We start from the raw sequence: 8,124 nt of genomic DNA on the forward strand, positions 1-8,124 counted from the left end.
AATCTCAGGCAGAGACCATTCTTCTACCCAGTCTAAGTCCACAAAAAAGAAAGAAGAAGCAGTAAGAAGCTGGCTAAAAGTGCTACTATTGTGCATGTGAGGGGGTAAGTGTTCACCAGCACCTTTTCTTTTCTCCCCCCTTCCCCGCTCTCCCCAAAAGGAAGGGCATTTCGATGGGATCTTTGAAAAAAGAACCAAGAAGAACCTTGTCATTGCTGTTTGCATTACTGCAGGAGGTGAGAAAAGTGCTGGTGGACGTGGAGCCCGTTTTGTCAAACAGAAACTGCTCTCTGGCGTGGGGAGTGAACAGCCCAAAGCAGACACCAATGGACGTGGGAGCAGGAGGAGATAAGGCTTTATTGTCAGTCAGTGTTATTGGCCATGTTCTCCCTGGACATTGGGTCCTTAATCACATTCATGTTTTTGTAAGTATTCCCAGAGACTCTGATTTTCAGGTGGAAACTGGATCACAGTTTGTTACTGGTGGAAAGTAACAGCTTTTCAATTAGAGTGGGACAGGGCAGTGTACATAACCCACTATGTATTTTTATTAACACAGAGGCGGTCAGATCATGTGAACCTAAACCCCAGTTTAAGTCTTTGTAAGGATAGAGGCAATTGTCTGCTCCTTGGTAGAAATCCCTTCTCCCTCACCAGAAATGTAAGTATTTACTTTAGAAAAGTAAATACTATTTATTAGAAATGCTATTTAAAATCAGAAAGCAAAACTCTCTGTGAGAGTTAGCTGGCAGAAAAACCCACGCAAAGTAACGTATAAAGAATGTAAAGAAAGACTAGCTGTCGGTGGGAGGAATATTCAAAGACAGCAAGGGAAAAAGTGAGCTCAGTTCAAAGGAAGGTTGTGATAAATGACTGCCTGACGCAGATTCAAATGGAAGAAGGTGACTTAAAGACACCAAGAGAGACTAATACTGAAGACAACATACCTAAGCTATAGCCATGAATAGTAGCTAGGTAGTTAAGAATAGTTTCCAAACAACAGCAGCTGGTTTGGGCCAGTCCTGCACTTCTGACAGAAAAGGATCCCCCCAAAAAATAATCCTCAATAACTAGTCCTCTTTGTGACACAAGGCAGACAAGTTACATCTTGCTTATCTGGTTCTTCTCCTCACTGTGTATTAACATACTGACAACAGGTATGTTTGAAAAAAACGTACTCATTATGGCATGAGCCCACTCTTTTATCTTTCTTTGCATTATCTCAGAAAGAACAGAACCACGAATACCTTTTCTACTGGTATTTCAAAATAAAAGGTAGTTCTCTAAACGTCACAGATATTGTTTGTGACAGGATTCGGTATTATCTGGTCCAGTGCCACTTGAAGGAATTAGCCTCGTTTGCAGTGGAGGGGTCTTTTTTGAAAATGAACAAGGAGAATTAAAAAGAAGTGGAAAAGGAAGCTGATAGCAAAGGTTGAGGAAAACACAAAGGGTCTATTGGACAGCACTTCTATTCTTCTCTGTATGGTGCATTAAGTGCATTATAGTAAAAATGAAGGAAATTTCTTTCCTTCTTTTTAAAGAAAGTCCGACGTTATTGAACTTGAAACCTTTAACTGTGAGCAAAGCTGTGGTTTTCTTTAATACAATTCTGCTATTGATTTCTTCATGCATTTCATCGGAATGATTCTGACAGTTTAAAAAAAATACATTACCTTGATGAAAGATACAATTTTTCTCATGGAGAAAGGCACTTGAGTAGGTATGTGTGATGTATCAAGCATGTGAATCTTAAATGATGCTCTGAAGTACAAAAAAAAAAAAAAAAAAAAAGAAAAGAAAAGAAAAGAAATTTCAAAGAAAGGTGATCCAATTCTTCTTGGTGAGTGAGACTCTGTACACAGGTCCCATACTCTATCAAAGAGGCTTCATCTTCTGCAAGCAAAATCACCTCTTCTTCCTTTCTGCCCCTTTCCACTATCCTAAATCCCTTTCTGGCCTATAGACCTCTTTTCTATTACTTTCCTCTCTCTCCCTTCACTTGGCATTTGTTCGTTGCAATGTTGCTTTAGCTTCTTCTTTACACAACTTGTGCAGTTTTGTCTTTGCTAATGGACAAAAGTGTATTTTTAATGTGTCTTAATATCCTAGTACAGAAAAGACCAACTGCTGTTTTACCTCCCCATAACCATTATGGAAAACAGTCTTCCCATTTGCACATGTGCTTACTTTAGATATGCTACACCTTTAGCACATATTAACAAGGCTCCTCTTTCTTGCAGACAGGAACCACGTGAAACCCACAGATCTGAAGGGCAAAAATAATCATCTAGTCCAACCTTGTGCATTATGGGCACTTTAAGATTTTCCCTGTATGTGTTATTTCAAGCTCAAAAGCCTTTCTTGAACTGGAATGTATGCCTGAATTCCTCTTGAGTTGAAATCTGTGCAATGAAGGACATTGCTGCCCTTGATAAATTATAACAATGGTTAATTTTCTGTACTGTTAGAGTTTCCTTCATTGTGCCCTTACTTTTAGTCTGAATTTGACTTTCAGCCATTGTGAAGAGAGAGACTCTATTCAAGCCTCCACAGCAAGAATGTGTCCTGATTTTGGTCTCATTCTGGGGACAAATTCATCTGAACTAGCAGTGCTGCCATCACTCTTTTTTCCCACACTATGCACATCCCCAGCACACTCGCATCAAGCACTTGTCCTCTCAGCAAGCTGCCAGCTGGCCAGATGTAGGCCTCAAGTAGCCTGGTAGAAGGGTGATGTGATACCAGCAAGACCCAACTTTGAGAAAAGAGAACTGGAATTTTCACTTTCCATGAAGATGGCACAGGAAAGGATTCCCCAAGCAACCTTGGTGAGCCCGTTAATCCTCTTTGGTGGAGCAATTTAAGAAATCCTACAGGTCCTGATTCAAGGAGCACTGAACTGACCATGATGCTCCTAAGAACAAAGTTTGAATATTTTCCTAAGAATATTAAATCAAATCATCAATCTCCATATCTATTCTCAGGAAAAGAGCAGCTGTTTGGATGAACAGCACTCTGCTGGGGACTTGGAGCAAAAGTTTTCATTTCCATTCTGAGATGTTCACACACTCCAGTGTCAATGCTCTTTGTAATTATATTACTAGCAAAAATGTCTTTGACCTGTCCCACAACGCGTACAAAGGATGACCTATAGCACTGTCTTGATTTAACCCTTGCTGGAACTAAGCCCCACGCAGCCGCTCACTCACCTCCCTCACAGTGGGATGGGGGAGAGAATCAGAAGGGAGAAGTGAGAAAACTCCTGGGCTGAGATAAAGACAGTTTAACAGGTAAAGCAAAAGCTGTGCACACAAGCAAAGCAAAACAAAGAATTCATTCCCCACTTCCCATGGGCAGGCAGGAGTTCAGCCATCTCCAGGACAGCAGGGCTCCATCACGCCGAACGGGGACTTGGGAAGACAAACGCCATTGCTCCAAACATCCCCCCAGTTTATATACTGGGCATGACGTCACACAGTATGGAATATCCCTTTGGCCAGTTTGGGTCAGCTGTCCTGGCTGTGTCCCCTCCCAACTCCTTGTGCCCCTCCAGCCTTCTCGCTGGCTGGGCATCAGAAGCTGAAAAATCCTTGACTTGGTCTAAACCCTACTGAGCAACAACTGAAAACATCAGTGTGTTATCAACATTCTTCTCACACTGAACCCAAAACATAGCACTGTACCAGCTACTAGGAAGAAAATTAACTCTATCCCAGCCGAAACCAGAACAAGTACCTAGAGTCTGTGCAATGGTTGCATGAGGAGAAACTGGAATACGGCAGCTACAGAACAGACCAGTTAGACAACTCCGTAGACCCCAAGTTGCAACTTCCCTTGCTGCAATACAGAAAGTTAAAAAAAAAAACCAGCCTTCCCATTTTTTTTCTGCTGCACAGAACAGTGTTATAGGTTAGGTTATGTGACAAAAGCTCCTACAAAGGCCAACAGAGAGACAATAGCAGGCAGGGATCCTGAATTAAGGACCCCCAAGGAACAGACACCCTGTCCAGTCCCCTCCCAGGGCTGGCCCAGCAGGGCCACAGCCCTGGTGTCCAGGCATGGAGCCCACCACGATGAGTGGTCAGAGCATCTCTCCACATCACCTTTTGGACTAAGGGGAGTTGCTGCCTAGGGGTGGGACACATTATGGGATGCAGGGGAAGAGCAGTTTGGGATTTCCCAGGACTTACTATGGGATGCTTAGGGCAGGAACCAAAGGTGCAGAAGGGAGGCACCTGGGGGGGATTTGGGGAAGGAACAATTGTGGGAAAACAGAGAGACAAGCAGATAAAATGGGACGCACACGTGTAAATAGGGAGCCGGGTTGTACGCTTAGCTGTCCATGCCCTTCGCCTGATCAGTGCACTCTCTTCTATTCCCCGATTAAATTCCTTTCTCCTTTCCCGGGTGCCGGCTCTCTGTTTTCTGTGCACGTGTGTGTTATGGGGTCTGAGTGCGGCGACCAGAGCGGGACCTCGGGTCGCAGGGGCCCGTGTGTCCACGGTGGCAGCAGCCGCAGCGAGCGTGGGTGTGCTGGTGAGTGTGTGAGCACTGGCAAAGGTACCTGCGAGTACGCAAAGTGGTCTGGGAGCCAGGTGTGTGTGTGTCTGTCTGTCTCTGAGGGGGACACCACAGGAGTGGGTTATCAGTGGGACCAGGAGAGTCCCACCAGCTGCCAGAGAGACAGTGGGCTCTGGGGGGTCTCTAGGAGCGAGAGCCATGCGTGTGAGTCTCCAAGTGTTAGCCCATGGGTGGTGGCTGCTGGGGGACCAGAAGACCCCCAGCCAGCTCAGGGTGGGTGTGGGGATGAGCGAGATGGTCTGTGCCAGCAGCTACGTTGGGGCTATTCCTTCAGAGACTCGTATATCCAGATGCCAGCAACTGGGGAGACTGGGATCCAGGAGCCAGCTACAAGGCAGACTGTCCGAGCCCAGGTATACTCTCACTAGGGACCTCCATCCTGCTCAGCCAGAGAGGGGAGCAGGATGAGGCCGTTGGTGCTGCCTGTGTCCACGCAAGCGTGTCTGTGTGTCTGTCTGAGGTCTGTGCTGGTAGCCAAGTAGCGTATACATGTGGTCCATCTGCGTCTGCCTACTGGGAGTGCATTTCCAGCCTCACTACTGGGGGGACCTGGGGGCACGTAGCTGCAGTATCCTCACTTCTCTCGGGCTGTTGGATCTGGTATGATATATTCTTCTTCTAACAGTATAGATTATCAAACTGTTCTGGATTTTTCCCTCACACAAACGTAAAGTATGTAGGAGAGTAGCACTGTCCCCCAAAGTAAGATGTCTCAGAAGGGAGGGGAAATTGAAGAGACAGACGTTGTCAGCAGGTCAGACCAGAGGGTGGCAATCACAGAGACAACTACTCAGACTGTAGTAGCCAAAGATTCAGCAGACTTTTAGCCTGTTATTCTGCTATCCCATCCATTTCTGTGTAAATATTTAGGAACAAGAAAGAGAAAGAAGCAAAATCTTCACTTCATACCTTGAAAGGTGCAGGACAGGACATGGGTGACTTTTGCTCCCTTTCAAAATTTCCCATCCCAAGGCAAGAAACCAAGGAACTGTGCATACAAGATATCCCTCTCAAAGGCTCTTCTTGTAAGTCCATGAGACTTTTCCTGACTCACCTGCATATCTTGTTCAAGAATCAACACTGTGAATGGAAATAGCACAGTGGTTTCAAAATGGCTCAGCCTACCTCATCTCTCTTTCAGTCAGCCAAACTGAAGTTACAATCAGATGCCCAACGTACAATTACATATTTTTCTGTATTGGGTTTGCACGGCAAGGTTTTGGTAGCGGGGGGGGTTACAGGGGTGGCTTCTGTGAGAAGCTGCTGGAAGCTTCCCCCATGTCTGACAGAGCCAATACCAGCCGGCTCCAAGATGGACCCGCCGCTGGCCAAGGCCGAGCCCATCAGCGATGATGGTAGCACCTCTGGGATGATGTATTTAAGAAGGGGTAAAAAAACCTACGCAACAGCAACTGCAGCTGGGAGAGAGAGGAGTGAGAGTATGTGAGAGAGAGAACTCTGCAGACCCGCAGGTCAGTGCAGAAGGAGGGGAGGAGATGCTCCAGGTGCCGGAGCAGAGATTCCCCTGCAGCCCGTGATGAAGACCATGGTGAGGCAGGCTGTCCCCCTGCAGCCCAGGGAGGTCCATGGGGGAGCAGATCTCCACCTGCAGCCCGGGGAGGACCCCATGTTGGAGCAGATTGCTGTACCCGAAGAAGGCCATGACTCCATGGGAAAGCCTGTGCTGGAGCAGTCTGCTCCTGAAGGACTGCAGCCTGCAGAAAGGACCCACGCTGGAGCAGTTTGTGAAGAACTGCAGCCCGTGGGAAGGACCCACATTGGAGAAGTTCATGAAGGACTGTCTCCCATGGGAGGGACCCCATGCTGGAGCAGGGGAAGAGTGAGGAGTCCTTCCCTGAGTAGGAAGGAGCTGCAGAGACAAGGTGGGATGAACTGACCCCGATGCCCATTCCCCATCCCCTTGTGCCTCTGGGTAGAGAAAATCAAGAGCGGAGTTGAGCCCAGGAAGAAGGGAGTGGTGGTGGGAAGGTGTTTTTAAGATTTGGTTGTATTTCTCAATATTCTACTCTGATTTGATTGGCAATAAATTAAATTAATTTCCCCGAGTCAAGTCTGTTTTGCCTATGATGGTAACTGCTGAGTGATCTCCCTGTCCTTATCTCAGCCCACAAGCCTTTCATTACATTCTCTCTCCCCTGTCCAGTTCGGGATGGGGAGTTGATAGAGCGGCTTGGTGGGCATCTGTCATCCAGCCAAGGTCAAAACCCACCACATACATGCACTTCGTAAGTCCACGTAGGCCAAAAAAAGGCTAGGTCTCCCAAATTAACAGCAGACAGACTGTCATGCATATTACTAGGTAGGGGAAAAAAGAGTGCTTTTGTCCAAACGTGAAAATCAGAGCTCCACAAAATGCCTAGCATAATGCACCATACTGGAACTTTGTGTGCTGGCTTACACCCCCCAAACCTTCCTTTTCTGTTCCACAGAGGCCTGTAGAATGACCATTTCTGGGCTACATATTCACTGACACCAACTGGGATGGCCGAAACAGCTCCTGGCCCGGTTCCATGCCTTGCCTTGTCTCTGCTTGCAGGAGAGCATCAAGACAGAAGTGCTTCTGCTTTATTAAGTTGCCAGGCAAAGGAATGCAGAGCCTCAGACAGGACAGACCAAGCTGCGAAATACAAATTGCATCGCAGCGTACAAGCAAGTCTGGGAGGTCCTAGCTTGATCTACACCAAATGGAAGATATTCTGTGCAGAAAGGTAACATGGAAGAACATGAAGGATGGAAAGCATAAAACACAATAGGAACAGATGCTTCAGTCTTGGCTACACATGAATACAGAGTCACTGGCAACAAGCATGTAACCAGAGTAAGACCACCAGCTAGTCACAACCTGATTTTGAATTGCCAAGTCCTTCCAAGTGCCACTTAAACTCTGTGCAAGAGGAAGAAGTTACCTTATTCTAGACAGAAATCCTACTCTTACTGCTCTTGCCAAGAAGTAAGAGGTGTGGTTTAAAGCATTTCCCCATCCTTGAAGCAGTTCGGTCCCCTTGGAAGCACACTCCAGTAGAAGTGCCCATTGAAAAGCTCAGGAGACCTCGCTCTCTTTCAAGAAATGCATATCAAAACCCCTGCATTTTTCCCTTCTCTGCCATTCTTATTACACCAATAAGCCCAAACCCACTACCTGAAGCATTCCCAATACTAAAATTAGATTTTTATTTTTATGCACATGCTCTTAAAATCAATAATAATTTTTCTTTTTTCCAACTTAAATCACAAAACTTCCTTTAAATTCTGAGTACCATTGCGTCTGAAGAGGCAAGCTTTTGCTCTTCCTGTCATGAGCTTCCTTGGAAAAACAAACTCAGAGCTGTCTTGCTATGCCCTTTAAAACTATTCTGATAAACTGTTCTTGCAACATAATGCTTACAAAAATCTTGACAGAGATACAGCGTGCTGAGATTACCCAGTATTACTGCAGTGTTACTTCAGTGATGCTTTTTAGTCCTAAGGAGACAAAAGGAAGATAAAACCCCAAAACTAATCAGTGCAAAAGTCCATTCA

The sequence above is a fragment of the Haliaeetus albicilla genome, chromosome 25, assembly GCF_947461875.1.
Source record: "Haliaeetus albicilla chromosome 25, bHalAlb1.1, whole genome shotgun sequence".
Lineage (NCBI taxonomy): Eukaryota > Metazoa > Chordata > Aves > Accipitriformes > Accipitridae > Haliaeetus > Haliaeetus albicilla.